The sequence below is a fragment of the Schistocerca piceifrons genome, chromosome X, assembly GCF_021461385.2.
Source record: "Schistocerca piceifrons isolate TAMUIC-IGC-003096 chromosome X, iqSchPice1.1, whole genome shotgun sequence".
Taxonomy (NCBI): Eukaryota; Metazoa; Arthropoda; class Insecta; order Orthoptera; family Acrididae; genus Schistocerca; species Schistocerca piceifrons.
Genome location: NC_060149.1, coordinates 12627569 through 12650926, shown reverse-complemented (window position 1 = coordinate 12650926; position 23358 = coordinate 12627569). Strand labels below are relative to the sequence as shown.

General features: G+C 46.2%; 1 protein-coding gene across 1 annotated transcript in view; it reads left to right on the top strand.

The window, feature by feature from the left end:
- LOC124721805 (organic cation transporter protein-like) overlaps positions 1-23358 on the top strand; it is a 547381-nt gene that overhangs the window by 201335 nt on the left and 322688 nt on the right. The window lies entirely within an intron of this gene.

Sequence of the window (23358 nt, the reverse complement as noted above, 5' to 3'; positions counted from 1 at the left end):
CAAAGAAAACAAAGCGAACACTTGCGCCCTGCTGCCGGCTGCCGAGTGATGTTCTGAGAATACAAAGAACCGCCGCCAGCGTACCGCGCTCAAAGGCTCGTGAAGGTTTCTTCAGAAGCCTGAAGTCAAGACGACACAAGTGCACAAACTACAACCGCAAGTACAACACAACGTTCATTCATTCTCGATTGCCTGTACAGAGTACAACGAGTTCTGCTATTGGCATTCAACGGAAAGCAATGGCTTTTTCCTTAGCTGTAATAAAACAGTAACACCGGCCAACAGCCTTTTTTTTTACCATATACCCCTATGCTGAATTGGACTGCTGTTTCTGAAATTGTTACTGGATATTGAAACAAGGTTTTCAGAGGGTAACAGTATCCATATGAAAGTGTGTATTGCTATATTGTTACAAATACATATATATCCAGCGACCAAAGACCCACCAGACCACGCGTTGCATCCACGAACTGCTTCCATTCCTTGCTGTTTTATGCTCGGTTCCTCCAAGTGTCTTCAATCCCCATCGATGTCTTGGTCGTTTTATGGGGTGTCTGGTGTTTGGTTTCCCCTCAAGTCCCTGGCATAAGGCCTGTAAACTGGACTCTTCCGCTCTTCAGCTTCTGTAGGATTGCTGGCTGTTCCATCAGGAGGTAGAATACCTCGTTCTTCCTTCTCCTCCATTCTCTTCTATCTAAGATCGGTTTTTCTCTTCCTCATTACTCTTCTTTTTCTCGTTTACTCTTGCTCTTGGTTTCTGAACCATTCGTTACTCCGGGGCATACCTTCGTGTTATACGAGGACATATTGAAAAATAATGTCTTAGAATTTTTCATGTGAAAACCCTTAAAGCTTTTTAAATAACTCGAACTCCATTAACATTCTGTATCTTTATTCTTCATGAAAAAACATGGTTAAAATGGCTCTAAGCACTGTGGGACTTAACATCATCAGTCCCCTAGACTTAGAACTACTTAAACCTAACTAACCTAAGGACATCACACACATCCATGCCCGAGGCAGGATTCGAACCTGCGATCGTAGCAGCAGCGCGGTTCCAGACTGAAGCGCCTAGAACCGCTCGGTCACAGCGGCCGGTTATGCTTCACGTCTACATATTTATTTCCCAACATAGTCGCACTGGCCACGAACAAATTTCTCCCAACGAGAGACCAGTTTGTTGATACTGTCACTATAGAATGTTTGACTTTTTTGACGGCGCCACAGCCTCACCTCTGCTTGCACCGCTTTACCCCTAACGAAATGGAGTCCTCGAAGTTGTTCTTTCAATTTCTGCAACAGATGAAAGTTGGATGGGGTCAAGTCGGGACTGTTTGGAGGATGATAGAGGACAGTGCATCCAAGATGTCGGATTGTTGCAGATGTCGCAGCGAGTGTGTGTGGTCAGACATTGTCATGCTGAAGGAGATGGTGCTCCATGTGAAGACGAACTCTTCCAATTCGAAACGCAATTACAGTACGATGAACTCTTCCAGTTCGAAACTCGATTACAGCACGCTGCTTCCCACGCACCGACAGTTACGTTACACACGGCCGCGTCGTAGGTTACAGTTCGGAGCCCTTTAGCGACAGAGGTTTGCAACCGGCATCAGCTAAGCGGGAAAGTCGACCGAGTAATATGCATGGCATGTAATACTTCAACTGATACTGAGAACAGAATAAAAAATTTGGAGGCATTACTTTTCAGCACGCCCTCATAGTCTGGGTATTTACGTGCAGTGAGTTAAGCTGGCACAACACACACACACACAGTTGCTAACTGTAAGACTTGTTTGCTGTATTAAACTTTTAACATCTGGTTATCTCTGTTAATGCGTATTTCTGTTACCCCTGCAAGCCGTTAGTTAGGCAACCTTCAACTGGGACTGGGTGCCATGAACCGACCCAGCGGTTTAGTAATACATTCCTGGTGCCAATGACATATTTGCGAAGATGCTCCTCGTGATCGTATTTTGTTTTGCAATCGACGATGTGATACTGTGGCGAACGTCTTAGGAAAATTTAGGAAGACGGGCTCTACCTGTTCACTTGCCTCTAACAAGGACACCACACGGCAATCAGATTTTTTAAAATTTTATATATGAATCGTAAGTGAAGTTCAAAACTCAAAAATAAGTCACCCAAAATAGGCGAAGCATTTCGCAAAGCTTCTGAAGGATATTGACTTTGATATGTTGTTCAGCACTGTAGAGTGAAGTCGTTGTCTCGACAGGCAGCCTCGCTCATTACCGCCTCTGTTCCGTTCGCATTAGACACAAATTTTTAAACGAAGATGCAGGCCCCACGAGCATTTCAGTGAAGTGTAAAATACATAAAGATGGAAATAAAATCGGTAGCTTTCGAAAATTGTAATTCTCGGATCGCTGGTTCGAGTCTCGTGTCGGTCATTTTTTTGTTCGTTTCGTTCTGCTGGGTTGGGATACCTATGTCATTTAATCGTAGAACCCTAAACGAGGGAAATGTTACATTGTTAGTAAACCTTCGTAAATACTCCAAATTTATTCGAAAGAAGGTTATGCGTTAATTGATTACAAATATTAAATCTCCAATGTTACGCTACATATCAAATTAAGTATAGAATGTACTGTTCTGTGCTCCACTGCAATCGCATATTTTAAGAGGATTTAGTAATCTAGGATTAAATACAACATTCACTAAATATATGCCAATTAATACATATCTAATTGTCATTTCCCTGAAAAATGTGTGTCTTCTTATTTCTTGTTACATGTCGCACACAAAAACTCCCACACTGATGTCCAGTTTTCGTTAGAAATGTAAAGTCTTAATTACTTATATTTTATAAAATATTGTTAATAATGACCCTTTAAATGAAAGAAAACATTATATTTAATTTTTTCACCTTATGGTTCAGAGTAGTTTCAGGGGTAAGACAAGGCTGCAACCTGTCTCCACTGTTGTTCATATTATTTATGGATTATATGTTGAAAACAATAGACTGGCTGGGTGAGATTAAGATATGTGAACACAAAATAAGCAGTCTCGCATATGCGGATGACTTAGTTGTGATGGCAGATTCGATTGAAAATTTGCAAAGTAATATTTAAGAGCTAGATCAGAAACATGGACGATAAATACTTTGGACAAGAAGAGAATAGAAGCTTTCGAAATGTGGTGCTACAGAAGAATGCTGAAGATTAGATGGGTAGATCACATAACTAATGAGGAAGTATTGAATAGGATTGGGGAGAAGAGAAGTTTGTGGCACAACTTGACCAGAAGAAGGGATCGGTTGGTAGGACATGTTCTGAGGCATCAAGGGATCACCAATTTAGTATTGGAGGGCAGCGTGGAGGGTAAAAATCGTAGAGGGAGACCAAGAGATGAATACACTAAGCAGATTCAGAAGGATGTAGGTTGCAGTAGGTACTGGGAGATGAAAAAGCTTGCACAGGATAGAGTAGCATGGAGAGCTGCATCAAACCAGTCTCAGGACTGAAGACCACAACAACAACAGATCAGAAATGTAAGGAATATGGTATGAAGATTAGCATCTCCAAAACGAAAGTAATGTCAGTGGGAAAGAAATATAAACGGATTGAGTGCCAAATAGGAGGAACAAAGTTAGAACAGGTGGACGGTTTCAAGTACTTAGGATGCATATTCTCACAGGATGGCAACATAGGAAAGAACTGGAAGCGAGGTGTAGCAAAACTAATGCAGTGAGCGCTCAGCTACGATCTACTCTCTTCTGCAAGAAGGAAGTCAGTACCAAGACTAAGTTATCTGTGCACCGTTCAATCTTTCGACCAACTTTGTTGTATGGGAGCGAAAGCTGGGTGGATTCAGGTTACCTTATCAATAAGGTTGAGGTTACGGATATGAAAGTAGCTAGAATGATTGCAGGTACTAGGAGATGGGAACAATAGCAGGAGGGTGTGCACAATGAGGAAATCAAAGAAAAACTGGGAATGAACTCTATAGATGTAGCAGTCAGGACGAACAGGCTTAGATGGTGCGGTCATGTTACACGCACGGGAGAAGCAAGGTTACCCAAGAGACTCATGGATTCAGCAGTAGAGGGTTGGAGGAGTCGGGGCAGACCGAGGAGAAGCTACCTGGATTCGGTTAAGAATGATTTTGAAGTAATAGGTTTAACGTCAGAAGGGGCACCAATGTTAGCACTTAATAGGGGATCATGGAGGAATTGTATAAGGGGGGCTATGCTCCAGACTGAACGCTGAAAGGCATAATCAGTCTTAAATGATGATGATGATTATGTATTCTCTTCTTCACAAAAACACTCGTAAAACGTGCACCTTTGTTTAAAAATTTACGTCACCCAGGAATCGAACCCAGCCCCCGACCCCACATGTCAGACGAGCACTTTACCGTAGAGTTACGCAGCCTGTCGAAAAATCGGTCTTACTGTAGGGTATTAAGGCTGCCCGGAAAATTTCAGAGACGGTTTTCTCGAGAATTTTTGAGAAGTGCATCGAACTGCTTTCGCAGATCGATATTTGAGTTCTGAACACCACTTACTGAAACCATAAAAAGTTACTAAAATCCGATTGACGTGCGGTGTGCTTGTAAATGAACGGCTGCGCGGTGTGGAGTGAGCGTCCTGGGCCACGCTGGCGCGCCTTGTGCCTCCGCCGCGCGTTTCGTAAACGTTGGCGCAGCTCCAGCAGGCGGCGACGACCGCCACGCGCCGAGCTGCCTCTGCACCGCCGGCTATATCTGCGTTCGCCGCCGCGCGTGGACACACAGCTGCGCCTCGCCTCTCTCTATTCCATTTTCGTCGTACTCGACGAGCCCGGGCTCCGTATGACGTCGGCTCTGATAGGCGACGTAACGGGGACGAGCCGTGTGACGTCATACGTTTGCAAACCGAAATAAAACACAATGCCGACACACTGTAGGAATCGACACCGATTCTGCAAACGACGATTCTGTGAAGGACAGCTTACTCTCCTCGTCCACGAGGCCCAGAATTTTGTATAGGTATGGCTATTAAAATTGCAAAACCGCGAAGGCAACGTGCAACGGACGTCAAATTGGCATGCTGCGTACTACAGGCTCGGCTATGCGTGTGATTAGAATTTCAGCGCAACGGCACAAAGTAGGTAGTAGTGCTACCTACATTCTGGATAAAAGGAAAGTTTATTCGGAGGGTTTCTCATTCAGAAATCGCACTGAATGTTGTTCATTTGTGAGAAGATTTGCTATGCCTTATGTGATAACAACAAACGTCTTCCTGCATTCGACAACGACAGGATCGTGGCGCTGGACGCCACGCTGGATCTCAGTGGCCCCTACTGAGCAGCGCCTGAGAGACAGTCATATTGTTCGTTCGGTCGCGCAGGATCGCACAGCCACGTCACGCTCCCTGAGCCAGTAACTGGATATGTTTGTAGCAAGAACACTGACTGTGTGAGCACCACAGATTGTCAACAAGGCGAGCAGACAGAGGCGGTTCTGCACTCAGCAACAATACTGAACAAAAAAATGTTCAGATGTGTGTGAAATCTTATGGGACTTAACTGCTAAGGTCATCAGTCCCTAAGCTTACACACTACTTAACCTAAATTATCCTAAGGACAAACACACACACACACACACACACCCATGCCCGAGGGAGGACTCGAACCTCCACCGGGACCAGCCGAACAGTCCACGATTGCAGCGCCTGAGACCGCTCGGCTAATCCCGCGCGGCAATAGTGAACACATGAGTAACACCGTCTCATATTTTCAGACGATTTCCGGTTAGACGCACACAGCACGATGGACGTATACGTGTGTGGAAGCTCCTAGAAGAACAGTAGTTGACAGATTTCGTCGTCACCGTCATGTAGGCCCAGCACCTGGCGTAATGGTAGAAGGTGCCTTGGCTACACAACACCATCACTTCTGGTTCGCATCCCCTGTAATTTGGGCAGTAGCTGTCACAGTTCTGATGTGCTAACGTCAGTAGACGTGCCCTACCATCGAGGTCTCCGTGACATCTTTCAACAAGATAATGTAAGAGCGCATGTTGCCCCTTCTGTCCTCACATAGCCCGATACAAAGGTTGCTAGGCTGTTGCACAGGACAGTGCGATCGACAGATCTCTGACTCAGTCGTGGGCTGTTGACAGAGAGGTACACAACCACTCGCCAACCAGTATGTGTGATAAACTCTGTCATAGTTGAAGCAGCATGGAATGAGGTACCATTATCTGTCATCTAAACTCTGTTCGACTCGATGCCCAACCTGCTTAGATTCATTGTTGTGTTCAGAAGTGACAACTCTGTGTACCAAATTTTTCACTCTCTATACCCCTAAATCACTTGAAGATTTTATCTTGTATTGTTTGTACTGTTCTATAACCAAAATTAAGTTCAGAGGAGAGTTCAATATTGATCTACACTTTTTTCCTATCAGTCATGGTGTGCCATTTGGCTCATATAGTGCAAGTATGTAGTACTTTGGTCTAACCGTAGGTGGCAGGACAATTACTAGAAGTGTAATTCCTTCACAGTACAGCCTATTTTTCCAACTGGTGTCATTACGTGAGCGGACAACAAGGAGTGTGATCATCAAGGACGGCGCTGGACGAGCTGGTTTTCGTGGAAGGAGGGTGTAAACACAGCGGATATTCACAGGCGGTTAGAGGCAGTGTGTAGAGCGTGCGACGTCACGGAAAAGTGTTGCCGCAACACGACAACGCTCGTCCCCATACGAGTCGCAAAACCACGGCCGCCATCGTTGAAATGGGGTTCCAGGTACTCCCCCACCCGCCGTGTTCTCCTGACTTGGTGCTTTCTGATTACCACTTATTCGGATCTATGTTGAAACAAATGTGCGGGCATCTTTTCGCAGGCTTCCAGGAACTACGAGCAGCTGTCCTGGGGTGGGTGCGAGACTCCAGATGTTAAGATGTGTGTGAATTCCTAAGGGACCAAACTGCTGAGGTCATCGGTCCCTAGACTTACACACTACTTAAATTAACTAATGCTAAGAACAACACACACACCCATGCCCGAGGGAGGACTCGAACCTCCGGCGGGAGGATGATGGATGGAGAGGGTTGTATGGGCGCACGACGGCAAGGTCTTCAGCGCCCGCTCAGTAACAGACTGAGATGGGTGTCAAGAAAATACTCAGAACAGGAAGATAAAACAGAACGTAAAACACAGGTAACAAGGTTGGAAAAATATGTGCCTACCCACACCGAAGCGTGGGACGAAGCATGCCGTCAGCAGTAAAACACGGACAACACAGGAAGAAAGTGGTAGAGGGAGCTAAAACAATATAGCAGCTGGAAGTGGGGGGCTGACCGCAAGGAAAAAAGGCAGGAGCCAGCCACTCTGCAATACACTAAAACCTCCAGCCTAAAAGTTTAGGCCAGAGTCCAGACACATCACAAAACTTTAAAATCCTAGACACAGACGTCTCATCGTTAGTTAAAATACAAGGCAGATCCCCATCAACTTGTGCTTCTGCCCTTGCATCACAGTATAAAATGCAGTGTGTTAAAATGTGCCGGACAGAGATGTGCACACCACAAGCATCACAAAATGGGGATGCTCCCGCCGTAATAGAAAGCTATGTGTGAGAGGACAGTGCCCGATCCGAAGACGCGTGAGGGTCACTTCTTCCCTCCTGAGCAACTGGCAGGAGGAACGCCACGGCCGAGTTGTTGACTTCACCAACCGTAGTTTATTGGCCAGCCATTCTTCCTCCCACAACTCCGTGCACTTCTTGTGGAGTGCAGAAACGACAGACTGCAAGGGAATAGGACACTGGGCCATATCCTGCTCTCTGCAGGCCTCCTTGGCAGCCCGATCGGCCTGTTCATTGCCCCATATTCCTACATGACCAGGCACCCAGCAGAAGGACACCTGCTTACCCCGCCGTTGGGGCAAGTACAGTTGGTCATATATCAGCTGGACCATCTCCTCACGGTTACAGGTTCTGCAATGAGTCCAAGGCACTAAGAGAATCAGAGCAGATGAGAAACCGATTGCCCCGAAGACGGTTCATCTGCTCCAGTGCCTTCAGGATCGCATGGAGCTCCGCTACGAAAACAGTATATTCATCAGGGGGGCGAATCCGGATACCATGACCAGAGAACACTACAGAACAGTCAAGGAAATTCCCTTGTTTGGAGCCGTCAGTGTAAATGACGGTAAAACGGTGATGCACATCTAAAATGTTAAAAAACAGAGATTGGAATGTAAAATCTGGCGTACTACCTTTCTTAAAATTAGTCAAATCTAAAACAAGTCTGGGTCTCCGGAGGAGCCAAGGTGAAAATCTGTTCCAACCGCGACGGAAAACGTGAAGACCAGCCATATCCATCGCAGAGAGGCAATCCTGTTCGCGAATCCCATAGGGCCTCGCTGCTCGTTGCTGGTTATGAAGAAGCTGTGCCAGAGGAAGCTGAGCAACGGTATGGTATGCAGGTGTGCATGGTGTGGCCAAAGTTTTATACGCCTGGCGCACCGCATATGATGTGGCGGTTTACCAGCCTCTGCACAGAGGCTTGGTATGGGGCTACTTCTGATTGCTCCAGTGGCCAACCTAAGCCCTTCATGGTGCACAACGTCCAACATCTTTAAGTAAGAAGGCCTTCTAGACCCGTATACCGTGCACCCATAATCCAGTCGAGATCGCACAAATGCTCTGTAAAACTGGAGCAGACAAGTCCTGTGTGCTACCCATGTACTGTGGCTTAGACGTTTTAAAATACTTAAAGCCTTAACTGACCATTGTTTCAGGTCTTTAAGGTGAAGTAACCACGTAAGTTTCGAGTAAAAAATGAGCCCCAGAAATCTCACAGTGTCTTTAAAAGCAAGGTCAGTGTCCCTCATCCTCAACTGAGGAAAGGTTAAAATCGAACGAGAACGGTGAAAAAGAACACACACGGACTTCTCGGTGGAAAACTTAAAACCACTCTTCTGCGCCCACTCATCCAAACGTCTAAGAGTAAGTTGCATCTGATGCGTTGTCGTTGCAAGGCTTGAAGAAGAGCAAAACAAAGAGAAATCACCCACAAACAAGGAACACTGGACAGGACTTTTCACTATGGAGGTAATGCTATTAATAGCTATGGCAAAGACAGTCACACTTAAAACGCTACCCTGAGGGACACCATTCTCCTGCTCAAAGCGATCAGACAGGACGTCACCAATTCGGTATCTAAAATATCGTGGCGAGAGGAAAGACTGAATAAAAAGAGGATGACAACCACGAAAAGCCCATTCGTGAAGCTGCTCCAGGATGAGACACCTCCAAGTAGTATAGTAGGCCTTCTCGATGTCAAAAAATACACCTAGAAGGTGATGACGGCGTAGGAAAGCTTGTTGTACAGCCGCCTCCAGGAGGGCAAGGTTATCGAAGGTGGAACGAAACCTCCTGAACCCACACTGAAAGCGACTAAGGAGTTGCTGGGATTCTAACATCCAGACAAGACAGCGGTTGACCATTCGCTTCAAGGTCTTTCCCATGCAACTAGTGAGGGCAACACTATGGTAGCTACTTGGGCATGTGCGGTCTTTCCCAGGTTTTAAAAAAGGAATTAAAACTACCTCACACCACGAGTCAGGAAAGTGGGCTGACGCCCAAATGGCATTAAAAAGCGCTAGGAGGATTTCTTTGTTGCCTTGTGAGGTGCCGTAGCATACTGTAATGAATCCTGTCGTGACCAGGGGATGTGTCACGAGCTGCAGACAATGCAGGATCCAGCTTCCACATGGAAAATCGACAGTTATAAACTTCATTAGAGGTGGACTGAAAGTCCAGACTACACCTCTCAGCAACCGCTCTATGGCGCTGGAAACCTGGATCCTGACTGGTTGTTGCAGTAACCATGGCAAAATACGCTGCCATAGTCTGGGCAATGTCTCACGGATCCGTGTGGAGAGTGCCGTTATTCATTACAGAAGCCATGGGGCACCTCCCCCCTCTCCCAGAAATTCTCTTGATGGTCTCCCACACAATGGAACTTTTGGTGGAACGATTAATGGTGTTCAGGAACTGTTGCCACAGCCTCTTCTTGCTCTCTCGAATAATTCGGTGACATTTTGCCCTCGCCACCCGGAAGGCTGCAAGATTCTCAGCAGTCGGCCGACACTGGAACCGCTGCAGAGCCGCACACCTGGTCCTGATGTATTCGGCACTCCACCAAGTGACAGGTTGCCTCTTCCGGTGACCTTGTGGACTTTGGAATGGATGCTGCAGCGGCGTGGTGAACATTTTTGGTAATATGATCCACCCATGCCTCAACATTCGCACAGTGTTCGAACTGGGCCAACTGTCTATCAAGTGTCCACTCGGCCCCACTGGAAACACATCGTGGTGGTCGTCTTTTGAGGCGCACGCCATCTGGCAGGTGAATCCAGATTGAGAAGTGATCACTTCTGTGCAAGTCAGTGGCCACTTCCCATTGAGCACTGACGGAAGAGCTGGAGAGCAAAGCGAGAGATCAATGGCAGAGAATGACCCAGTCGCTGTGCAAAAGTGAGTGCTCTGTCCTGCATAGGCACAGGATGACAGGAGAAGCCTCTCAATTGCTCTATCCCCGGGACAGGTAATTGCAGAGCCCCAAAGCACATTGTGGGCATTAAAATCACCACAAATAATGAATGGCTGGGGGAACTGTGTAAGAAGGTAGGTGAGGGCCGCTTCATCATGTGCATCATGTGGTGGCAAGTAAATAGAACATACAGTCAATGGATGATGCACGTGCACGGACACAGTGACAGCTTGTAAAGACATCGCAAGCGAGAGAGGCGAGGAGTGGTAGTCCGTCCCGACGAAAATACCTACGTGTCCTCTAGCTCTCTCTCCACGCAGGTCGTCCTTTTTGTGGAGTGTATAGCTTCGTAGATTATGGGAGTATGATGAATGGAAATCAGTCTCCTGGAGACACAGACACAGTGGTCTAGCCTGAGAGAGTAGACGATTTTCCTCCACCTGCGTCCTGAACCCCTGCAAGTTCCACTGAAGTATGGGAGTCATCTATGACGGGAGTAGCACCTTCATCCTGTCTCTCCGACAGGGTGGGGAGACTGCAGCAGGTGGAGGGGCAGTCGTGGGGCCAGATGATTGCCCCACAAATACGTCATACTCCATCAGCCCAGGGGAAGAGTCAGATGAAGAATCATGTAAAACGACATCTGCATGGTCAGACGGTTTACGACGTGATTTGACCAGCTGTTTCTGCTGTATAGGAGCTTTTTGCGGTTTGTTGGACTTTGGTGGAGCCGACGTGGGAGTGTTAACTGCCTTACTGGGCTTCTGAACAGCTTCAGCTGTTGGAGGCGCCAGGGGCTGTCCCAAGTTCGCCACTGTACCTTTCTCTGCCGTTCGAGTAGGGGCTACTGGCTCTCAAACACTGGCTGTGTTGCAAGTGCACTGACATCTGCAGGTGTTAGTGTCAACACTCGCCACCTCCGTCTGCGTAGACACATCTGCTTTTGGAGTAGGCTTCTGAACCATTGACGCAAAGGATGTAGCAAATGTGGGAGGTTGAATCGACTTGTAGATCTTTTTGGCCTCACCATAGGGGATACGCTTGGTTGTTTTTATTTCCTGGACTTTGCGTTCCTCTAAAAATATTTGGCAGTTTGGTTTCCAGAGCAATTGATACATTTAGCTGTCGACGAGCAACTAACTCCTGAGCAGCCTTACCGCAGTTGCCACAAGTCGCTTCGCCTTTACACCCTAAGGTGGTATGTCCAAAACGCTGTCACATAAAACAGCGCATTGGGGTTAGGAATAAGGCCTCACACTAAGGCGAAGCAAGCCAGCTTTAACATGTTCAGGAAGTTTCGTGCCACTGAAGGTCAGAATAAAGGAGTCGGATTTGATAAGATTGTCATCAACCCTCTTCATCATGTGTTGTACCTCAACTATACCTTCCAGAGCCCACTCACGTTGCAGTTTTCCGTGGGAATGTCGACTAGATCCCGGCATGTCACAACACCTTTGCTATAATTCAAGGTGCTGTGCAGTTCAGTGTCTATGTCATATTTCCCAAGGCATTTAGCGGATTGGACGTTAGTTGTCAGCTGAGAATAGGAAGTTTCTACTAGCAAGGTCGCATTACACAGGCGCTTACCGATTTTAAGGATCCACAGATTCCCTCCAAACCCTTTTGTACATACACTCCTGGAAATGGAAAAAAGAACACAATGACACCGGTGTGTCAGACCTACCATACTTGCTCCGGACACTGCGAGAGGGCTGTACAAGCAATGATCACACGCACGGCACAGCGGACACACCAGGAACCGCGGTGTTGGCCGTCGAATGGCGCTAGCTGCGCAGCATTTGTGCACCGCCGCCGTCAGTGTCAGCCAGTTTGCCGTGGCATACGGAGCTCCATCGCAGTCTTTAACACTGGTAGCATGCCGCGACAGCGTGGACGTGAACCCTATGTGCAGTTGACGGACTTTGAGCGAGGGTGTATAGTGGGCATGCGGGAGGCCGGGTGGACGTACCGCCGAATTGCTCAACACGTGGGGCGTGAGGTCTCCACAGTACATCGATGTTGTCGCCAGTGGTCGGCGGAAGGTGCACGTGCCCGTCGACCTGGGACCGGACCGCAGCGACGCACGGATGCACGCCAAGACCGTAGGATCCTACGCAGTGCCGTAGGGGACCGCACCGCCACTTCCCAGCAAATTAGGGACACTGTTGCTCCTGGGGTATCGGCGAGGACCATTCGCAACCGTCTCCATGAAGCTGGGCTACGGTCCCGCACACCGTTAGGCCGTCTTCCGCTCACGCCCCAACATCGTGCAGCCCGCCTCCAGTGGTGTCGCGACTGGCGTGAATGGAGGGACGAATGGAGACGTGTCGTCTTCAGCGATGAGAGTCGCTTCTGCCTTGGTGCCAATGATGGTCGTATGCGTGTTTGGCGCCGTGCAGGTGAGCGCCACAATCAGGACTGCATACGACCGAGGCACACAGGGCCAACACCCGGCATCATGGTGTGGGGAGCGATCTCCTACACTGGCCCTACACCACTGGTGATCGTCGAGGGGACACTGAATAGTGCACGGTACATCCAAACCGTCATCGAACCCATCGTTCTACCATTCCTAGACCGGCAAGGGAACTTGCTGTTCCAACAGGACAATGCACGTCCGCATGTATCCCGTGCCACCCAACGTGCTCTAGAAGGTGTAAGTCAACTACCCTGGCCAGCAAGATCTCCGGATCTGTCCCCCATTGAGCATGTTTGGGACTGGATGAAGCGTCGTCTCACGCGGTCTGCACGTCCAGCACGAACGCTGGTCCAACTGAGGCGCCAGGTGGAAATGGCACGGCAAGCCGTTCCACAGGACTACATCCAGCATCTCTACGATCGTCTCCATGGGAGAATAGCAGCCTGCATTGCTGCGAAAGGTGGATATACACTGTACTAGTGCCGACATCGTGCATGCTCTGCTGCCTGTGTCTATGTGCCTGTGGTTCTGTCAGTGTGATCATGTGATGTATCTGACCCCAGGAATGTGTCAATAAAGTTTCCCCTTCCTGGGACATGAATTCACGGTGTTCTTATTTCAATTTCCAGGAGTGTAGAACGGTGAAACCTTCTCGAAACAACCCTCCTCACGTTTCACAATGAGAAACACGTTCTGATTACCAGAATGCATTCTGTTACTAAAGACTGGACTTGTCAAAGAAGCGCTGGAGTCAGGGGGACTGACTTCACGAGCCCTCTTGAGAGGCTGGGTGTTAGAACCTTCCAGCGGTGCACCCTTTTCCCTGGGAGGAGGAAAAGAGGATTTCGGAGGATCCACTGCGGTCCCACGAGCAGCTAGGGAAGTAAGTGTCCACTCAGACAGGGCCCCACGTGCCTGAGTAAGCCGTATACAACTGAGGTGCGGCAGGTTCCCCAGAGGGTGCCCGCTGACTGCTGTTCCACCTCAACAGTCGTGCATCTATCAGCACGCAGCACACCTTGAGATTGAGATTTTTTTAATAGAGGTTTACTCCATCCTCGCGATCCGGGCGGTCAAGCCAAGATCCCCAGTCCCTGAGACACACAACGTTCCACCGCCGCGCCACACAGTGGTCGCTGAAGCGTGCCCAGAGCTTACTGTGACAGGGGATTGGCGGCGCTCAGGAACCCCGGGGTCGCCAAGCCCGTACCCAGCAAATGAACGCCGAGAGCCCCTGGGGGCCGCACAATCCGTGACACGACGCCTCAAACCGCGCCGGCACTCCGCACGACGATACTCCAGAGAGGAGGGCCTACAGAAGCCAAGAAGCCAAGTCAGCAGAATACGGTGGACGTGGCCGTACTTGCAACCTCATTTCAGCAGTAACACCCACAGTTTTCCGACTCGTATGGGGAGCAGCGGGCGCTGTCGTGTTGCAAGAGCACGTTTCGTGACGTTGCACATCCTCCACACACTACCACGACTCGCCTCTGAATATCCGCAGTGTCCTTGATGCTCACATTCAATTTTGTCCGCTCACATAATGATAGCAGTTGGGGGAAAATGAGCTTAACACTTCTAATGATTGTCCTGCCACCTACGGTTAGACCAAAGCAGTACATACTTGGAACAGTAATGAGTCAAATAGTGTATCATGAATTCTGGGAAAAATAAAGTGCAAATAAATATGGAACGTCTGTCATATTTGCTATTCTTCCTGCTGTTACTACTTCAAAGGCTAGCCATGTAGATACCGGCACCTGGGTTAATAGGCCTTGCGTTGTGCCTTGACTTCCGGTTTACTTTCGATACAATTCCACGCTGTCGTGTAATTAATAATATACAAGCGTACGGAATATCGGACGAGCTTTTGTGACTAGACTGAAAAGTTTGTAGCAGATAAAACACAGCATCTCATTCTTAATGGAGAGAAAGCTCACGATATAAAACTACCTTCGAGGTAAGTGTTTTAGACTTTTACTGTTCTCAATATACATAAATGATCTCGTGGACAACGTTGGAAGACTGTTAGAGGGTGAAACCGTTGGATACAGAGAAGTCACAACAACACTGTAGCGAAATGCAGGAACCTCTGCAGTACGTCGAAGCTCGTGCAAGGATCAAAAGTTTACTCACAGAATAAACAAATGTAATGTGTTGTGCAGAAATAAGAAAATCCGTTATTGTTTGATTAAACTGTTTCAAAGAAGTCGCTAAAAAAACGTCAACTCCATGAAATGTCTGGGAGTGAGTGTACTGAGCGATTTGGAGTGGTACGACCACATAAAACAAACCTTACGAAAATAGAGAATATAGTCCATTCTCGGAGGACGTACCTTACAAAACATTTTTTGGCCGAGACTTGAGTATTGTTCTTTAGATTACGTACATTACCAGACAGGATTGATCAAGGAAACACACAAACCAAAGGCGAGCAGCGCGTTCCGTGACGGATTCGTTTAGTGAGCACGGAAGTGTCATTGAGATTCTCGTACAACCATTGTGGCAGATTCTACAAGAGAGACGTTGACCATTTCACTGTGGCTTATTTTTTAAATTCCGAGAGCGAACTCTAGTAAAGGAGTAAACCAAGATTTTGCTTGCTCCTATATCTAACGTGAAGACCATGAACGTAAAATTAGAGGGTTCGCGATCACATGGAAACTTACCGATGGTCGTTCTTCCGGCATACAAACTGTGACTGGAACACGAAAGGGGGAAGTGACTGTAGATCACGAAGTACCCTGCAGTGGCTTGCGAAGTGAAGATGGAGATATTTGCTTTACTTCTAACCTGCTCGAAAAAAGTTTTGCACTCTCTGCAAATCTGCGAACGTGAGTGTGATGATGATGACGCTGGTTTGTGGGGCGCTCAACATCGTGGTCATCAGCGCCCGTACAAGCTCCAAATCTTCCCATTTCCAGTCTCGTCACTTGTCAGATGATGGTGAGATGATGAGGACAACACAAACACCCAGTCCCCTGGCGGAGAAAATCCCCTAACCGGCCGGGAATGCGTGAGTTTGCATCGATTAGAGGGAAGAAGGGAATTAAAGGGAAAGCCTTATGAAAGAAAGAAAAATATTGTGAAATAAAAACAAAACAAAAAAACACTGAAGCGCCAAAGAAACTGGTATAACCATGCGCATTCAATTAGAGAGATATGTTGGCTGGCTCTGAGCACTATGGGACTCAACTGCTGAGATCATTAGTCCCCTAGAACTTAGAACTAGTTAAACCTAACTAACCTAAGGACATCACAAACATCAATGCCCGAGGCAAGATTCGAACCTGCGACCGTAGCGGTCTTGCGGTTCCAGACTGCAGCGCCTTTAACCGCACGGCCACTTCGGCCGGCAGAGAGATATGTGAACAGGAACACGCAGAATACGGGGCCGCGGTCGGCAACGCCTATGTAATAAAACAAGTGTCTGGCGCAGTTGTTAGATCGGTTGCTGCTGCTACAATGGCAGGTTATCAAGATTTAAGTGAGTTTGAACTTGGTGTTATAGTCGACGAACGAGCGATGGGATACGGCATCTCCGAGCTGGCGATGAAGTAGGGGTTTTCCCGTACGAGCATTTCACGAGTGTACCGTGAATATCATTAGTCCGGTAAAACATCAAATCTCAGACACTGCTACGGCCGGAAAAAGATTCTGCAAGAACAGGACCAACGACGACTGAAAAGAATCGCTAAACGTGACAGAAGTGCAACCCTTCCGAAAATTGTTGCAGCTTTCAATGCTTGGCCATCAACAAGTGTCAGAGGGCGGACTATTCAACGAAACATCATCGATATGGGCTTTTGGAGCCGAAGGCCCACTCGTGTACCCTTGATGACTGCACGACATAAAACTCTACGCTTCGCCTGGGCACGTCAACACCGATATTGGACTTTTGGTGAGTGGAAACATATATTCCCTAGTCAGACGAGTCTCGTTTGAAATTGTATCGAGCGGATGGACGTGTACGGGTATGGAGACAACCTCATGAATCCATGGACCCTGCATATCAGCTGGGGACTGTTCAAGCTGGTGAAGGCTCTGTAATGGTGTGGGGCGTGTGCAGTTGGAGTTACGAGACACCTGATACGTCTAGATACGACTCCGAAAGGTGACACGTACATGAGCATCCTGTCTGATCATTTGCAGCCATTCGTGTCTATTGTGCATTCCGGTGGACTTGGGCAATTACAGCGGGACAATGCGACACCCCACACGTCCAGGATTGCTACAGAGTGACTCCAGGAACACTCTTCTGAGTTTAAACACTTCCTCTGGCTACGAAACTTCCCAGACGTGAACATTATTGAACATATCTGGGAGGCCCTGCAACGTGTTGTTCAGAAGAGATCTCCACTCCCTCGCACCCTTACGGATTTATGGACAGCCTTACATTATTCAGAAAACTACTTCAGACATTAGTCGAGTCCATGCCATGTCGTGTTGTGTTGCAGCGCTTCTGTGTGCTCGTGAGGGCCCTACACGATATTGGGCCTGTGTACCAATTTCTTTGGTTCTTCAGTGTACAACCAAATTGAAAGTAGTTCGTTCGAACGTGCACAGCTTCACACGTCCTTGAAAAAAAGTGTTACTGATTAGTGAAAACCGTCTCAGCTGTATAATTGCGCATACATTGTGCTACGATCGATTTTGTTCTTAGGACTTCTTCAGGTTGCCTGTTTTAGTCATTTCCGTTGAACTAGAAGGTCTGCGCTTTGAGCCCGGTCAGACAGACGGGAAATAACCTGCCTGACCAGCTGTGTTTTATTTTTTTTTCTATAACAAAAGTGGCTAGTTAGCTATTATAACTGACATGTCAGCTGAAAACAGTCGCTTGACGTCCAGTGTTTCATCAGCTGTAAGTACGAGGACGTGCTGAAAATTAATGCCTTCGAACTTTTTTGTGAAAACTCTTAAAGCTTTTCAAATAAAACAAACATTATTGACATTCTACGTCTTCATTCTCCATGTCTACATATTTATTTGTCAAGATAGTCACCCTGGCGATGAATACTTTTCTCCCAACGGGAGACAAGTTTGTTGATACCATCACTGTAAAAATATTTTACCTTGTTGTCGGAGCCACAACCCCACCTCTGCTTGCAACGCTTCATCACTAACAGAGTAAGGTCTTCGGAGGTTTTCTCCAACTTTTGGGAACAGATAAAAATCGGCAGGGACCAAGGCGGTACTGTATGAAGGATAATCAATGACAATGAACCCAGATGTCTCAGCGCTCGTGTATGGTGTGAACGAGATGATGCTCCATGTGTGAACGAACTCTTAGGATTCGAAACTCGATTACAACCCTCTAGCGGCAGAGGGCTGCAAATATGTAGACATGAAGAATAAAGATGTAGAGTATTAGAACATTCGTCTTGTTTAAAAAGCTTTAAGAGTTTTCACATTTTATTTTTGAGCACGCCCTCATATTCTGATACAGTTCTACATCAGGCGACCAAGCTGGATGCAGGTGTACATAAGCAGACGTCATACTTTTTCTCCCATGCAACCTACAGTTGGATTCATTTTTGTTCGGTTCCACGATGTTCTCGAGTTTGACCAGCACTATCCCGCACATAAACTATACCGCGTCCTAAGGCACCCGTTTCACAAATGTTTGATGGGCTATTAGGCGTACTGCCTCGCCTTACTGCCACTTGGTACGATGAAGTGGGACTCGTCACAGAAAGGAAAGTCCCTCTATTGATCTGCAGTCCGTAGTACTGGCGTGCCAACTGCGAACGTTCCCTGCAGTGAGTGCGTACAGGGCCGTGACACAACACAAGGGCACACTAAAGCTCGTGACTCACATATAACGCACTGGCGTGTCGTTCTGTCCCTCCCCCCCCCCCCCCCCCCCACACACACACATTATTAAGCCAACAGTGGTTTTGGGGTGAGAATGCATTATATACTACAGTTATCTGAAGCTACTGTGTTTAGCATCTTGACAGAAAAGGTTGTCCATACGAAAACTTTGTCCACCAAACGCGATAGTGGAAGGAAAACCAAATCTAATATCACAGGGAAAATGAAATTCATGTGCACTTCTAAATCTACTAAAAAAAACGCAATCACAAAAGTGAATGCTGTACTTAGTATGTCAATAAATTCAGGGGAATAAATAAATGAGCACTGATCCTGTCAAAATTATGGTGAAATACGTTTGGTTAAAGTCAAACATATATTTTCGAAATTCCAAAATGCCTTTAGTTGATTGTGTTCCACAACTTTGCTAAAAAGTAGAATTGACAACATTACACTAGAGCTGTTGTTTTATTTGTTCCTAAAGTGCTATCGGTTTCGGTAGAATATGGTTCTCCAGCACCTAGCACTTATTGTACAGACGTCGTGGAGACAGGGAAATTTCCGCTAAGAAGCATGTTTCAAAACAGTAATAAAAATGCAAGCAATACAATATTTTTGACATTTTATTTTTTGACGTATATATTTAACTCATGCTGTTCACAAAAAGAGTGTAAGTATTACTTGTAGCAAGGCCGCTACGGTCGCAGGTTCGAATCCTGCCTCGGGCATGGATGTTTGTGATGTCCTTAGGTTAGTTAGGTTTAACTAGTTCTAAGTTCTAGGGGACTAATGACCTCAGCAGTTGAGTCCCATAGTGCTCAGAGCCATTTTTTTATTACTTGTATTTTTACTCTAGTTTTGAAACATTCTTTTCATCTGAAGTATTCCTGTATCTATGACGTTTGTGTTCACAAGTACTGGATAATGGTCTTTGTCTGAAACCGGTCACACATTAAAGACTACGTTGAAGAGCAACTTATGGTGTTACACAATGTTATTTTTACCATATATTTTTGACCCTGGTAAGTGGACCCTATTAATCAAATTTTCTTCAATAACGTGACACAACTTAAAATATAGTAAGAAATACCTTAGTTTTAACACAAACGATAAGAAGAGAGCTACGCAAACATAGACGTGTTACTGCCAAACCTGTTCCAATTAAAAAAAAAAAAAAAAGAAGAAGAGGGTGTTTCACAGATACGAGGGGCACAAAGACTTAACCATCAAACAGCTATTTTCTACCGCAGGTTGCAACAATACCTGAGAAGGAGAGTAATCCAGCTTTAAGTCTGCAAAAGTTCGGTAAGGATTTGGGCCACCGTATTTTGGGTGTCACACTGAAGGTAAAGTTAACTAGAGAGATCTATGCAACTACGCTAGATGACTAGTTGATCCAATGGCACAGACGTTTCTCCCTGATGGGGATTGCAGTTTGCAAAATGATAACACGTCTTCCCTGCCCCACGCATTTGCCAGGTTTGAAAATTATGGAGTAATGTGGTCTGCTGAAAAATCTGGGCAGATACGCGTCTTTAGGAGAGTGAAGATGGATGCCCTGCAGCTATATTGGGCGGGCGTTCGTACAAATTTTTCCAGTTACGCCATGGCTTGCACATCTTTAAACGATTGCTTTTATCATTTACAATCATATGTCACTGACATCTGAAAATGCCCGCAGCTCGTGGTCTTGTGGCTAGCGTTGCTGCCTCTGGATAACGGGTCCCGGGCTCGATTACTGGCGGTTCGATTACCGGCCGGGTTGAGAATTTTCTCTGCCTGGGGACTAGGTGATTGTGTTGGCCTCATCATTTCATCATCATTCGTGAAAGTGACTAGACTGGACTGTGTAAAGTTTGGGACTATAGGCCGGCCGGAGTGGCCGTGCGGTTCTAGGCGCTACAGTCTGGAACCGAGCGACCGCTACGGTCGCAGGTTCGAATCCTGCCTCGGGCATGGATGTGTGTGATGTCCTAAGGTTAGTTAGGTTCAATTAGTTCTAAGTTCTAGGCGACTGATATCCTCAGAAGTTAAGTCGCATAGTGCTCAGAGCCATTTGAACCATTTGATTGGGGCTTTCTACGGGCGCTGATGACCGCGCAGTTGAGCGACCCACAAATAGAACATCATCATCACATGTGGAAATAAACTGTTTCGGTGTTTTAATAACGTACTACATATTGTCATAGCATCACATTTTAAATTTCTTTTATGTATATCTAACCAGTTTTTTAATATTTTAAAGCTCCTTTTTTGCACGTAATTAGAACCGCCCATCATTCGCTCTTAGTCCATTGTGTATTTACATTCTTACTGAATATAAATTGCATTTTATAAGTAATAAATATTTGTTGATCGCGTAACTTCCGCACTTTTATATAACTAAAGTGTGTGTGTGTGTGTTCCTAAGGGACCAAACTGCTACGGTCATCGGCTCCTAGACTTACATACTACCTAAACAAACTTATGCTAAGAACAATACCTGGCCTGCTAGGTCTCCTGATCTAAATACTCTGGACTTTTTTCTTTTGGGATGCCTTAAAGACGTTGTCTATCGCGATATTCCAACAACTCCGGTTTACATGCAGGGACGTATCGTGCTTGCTTGTAATTCTCTTCAGCAGGCAACACTGTAAGCAGTAAATATTTTTTTCATTCAACGAGTGCACCAGTGTATCGGTGTCCAGGGTCACCACTTTGAGCACCTTTGAATGTTCTGCTCCTGGGCAATGGTACAGGAGAGACAAAGTCAGTTTTGTGTTATGTTTTTACTTGGTTTTCAGTTGTTTTCTGACAACTCCAACAAGTGGACGTGTTTATGATCCCGGGCTCAAAGTCAGTGTTGCGCTATGTAATTAATAACGTTGTGTTTCAGTGAATGGTACGCTGTGATACATTTTTGAATAGGTCTTTAGGAGAGGAATTGAATTACCGAATAAAAAATACAGGGTGCCATTTAAAAAAGTCATACCGCTGTTCATATTGTCACATAGAAGAAGGGGGTAATTAGATGAATGACGAACACTAACTTCACTTAACGAAGGTTTATTCAGCTCTTCCACATACAAGAGCGCGGAGCAAACTGCCTCCGGCCAGAACACATACAGTATATATACAGCTACAGAACATTCCAGCAGAATGATTCTCGACATTTGTGGATACTTCTAGAATGTACTCGAACCGATTAGAGAAATTAAAATTGTTCAATCGAGGTGAGTTTTGAACTCACGACTCTCCATGCAACAGTTTAGTATTAAACCACTACCCCATAGGGCTACTCGGCTTCTTTTGCGACAATATCTTTGTAAAAAAAACAAAGCTACAACGAAGGCAGTCATGGTGATCGATGTCCCACTGACGGCTAAAGACCATTTGCTTGAAAAATTTTGTAATTTGCATCTCGACAAACAGTTATTTAGGGTGGTCAAGATAGATGGGACACCCTGTATACATATAACTGTTGTTGTTATCATTTAGTTCTCAATAGAACGTTCATCAGTATCAGAGGCAAGAGTTTCCTATTATTGATAAATACGAAACGTGTTTATGAATAGCAGAAACATGATTTGTATAAGTTCAACGAAGTATTGAAGAGATATTTGATACATTTTATTTGGCAGTTTTTATTTTACGGTTTTGTTGAGGAAATTGCGCTCTCTAGCGCTATGTGATAAATCTATATTATTATTTTTTTTAATTTCACTACAACATACCTCTGTTTCACGCTACAAATAAAAAATTTTCGAAAAAATCCAAATTAAATATTCACAATTTTAGTTTTGGTATAAATACTATTTATTCTTAAGTAACAAACAGGAGGATAACTGTACACATTTAAAATTTTCCGTAGGTTCCCGGCCCTTTATATATCCTCACTCAGTTTCTAGGATGTTCACAACTTCCGATATTTAGGAGAACATACATTCATAATGAAAAGTTAATCGTATTTTCAAATTACCCACCAATAGTCATTATGGACGTTCCTTTTGCGTTTATGTAGGAAGGTGGTTGCGTACATACTGCGAACTCGTTCGTCGTAGCCACTCTACCTCATCAGGGGCCGTGCAACCACGGCTTGTAAACAAACGCAGTACACCAGAGCTGAGTTCTTGTGAATGCACAGTTGTCCGTGTGCCTCGTAGTGCAACACAATGCCTGAGAACAGGCTCCCCATGGCAGACCGTACCAAAATTATCACACTGAAAGGACGAAACATGAGACAAGTTGACGTTCCGAATATTGTACGCGATAATCAAACTGTTGTCTCCAGAGCGTGGAAAAAGTTCCAGGAAACACATTCAATAGTTTATCGACGTCGCGAAGGCCGTCCACACAAAACTCAGGACCGGTATGTAACGATATCTGGACGGAAACACCCTACAAAGTCGGTGACTACCCTGCTCCACGAGCTTCGAGAAACCACAGGGGTTACCTTAAGTACCCAAACTGTGCGCAGCAGACTTCAAAATTAGAGGGTGTACAGCTAAAGACCTTTCAAGATTCCACCACTCCGTCCGTATCTCAGGGGTGCTCGTGTAAGATGGGCTAGAGCACATGAACATTGGACACGAGAGCAATGGATTAAAACGCTGTTCACCGACGAAGTGCGAATGGGCTTGCAC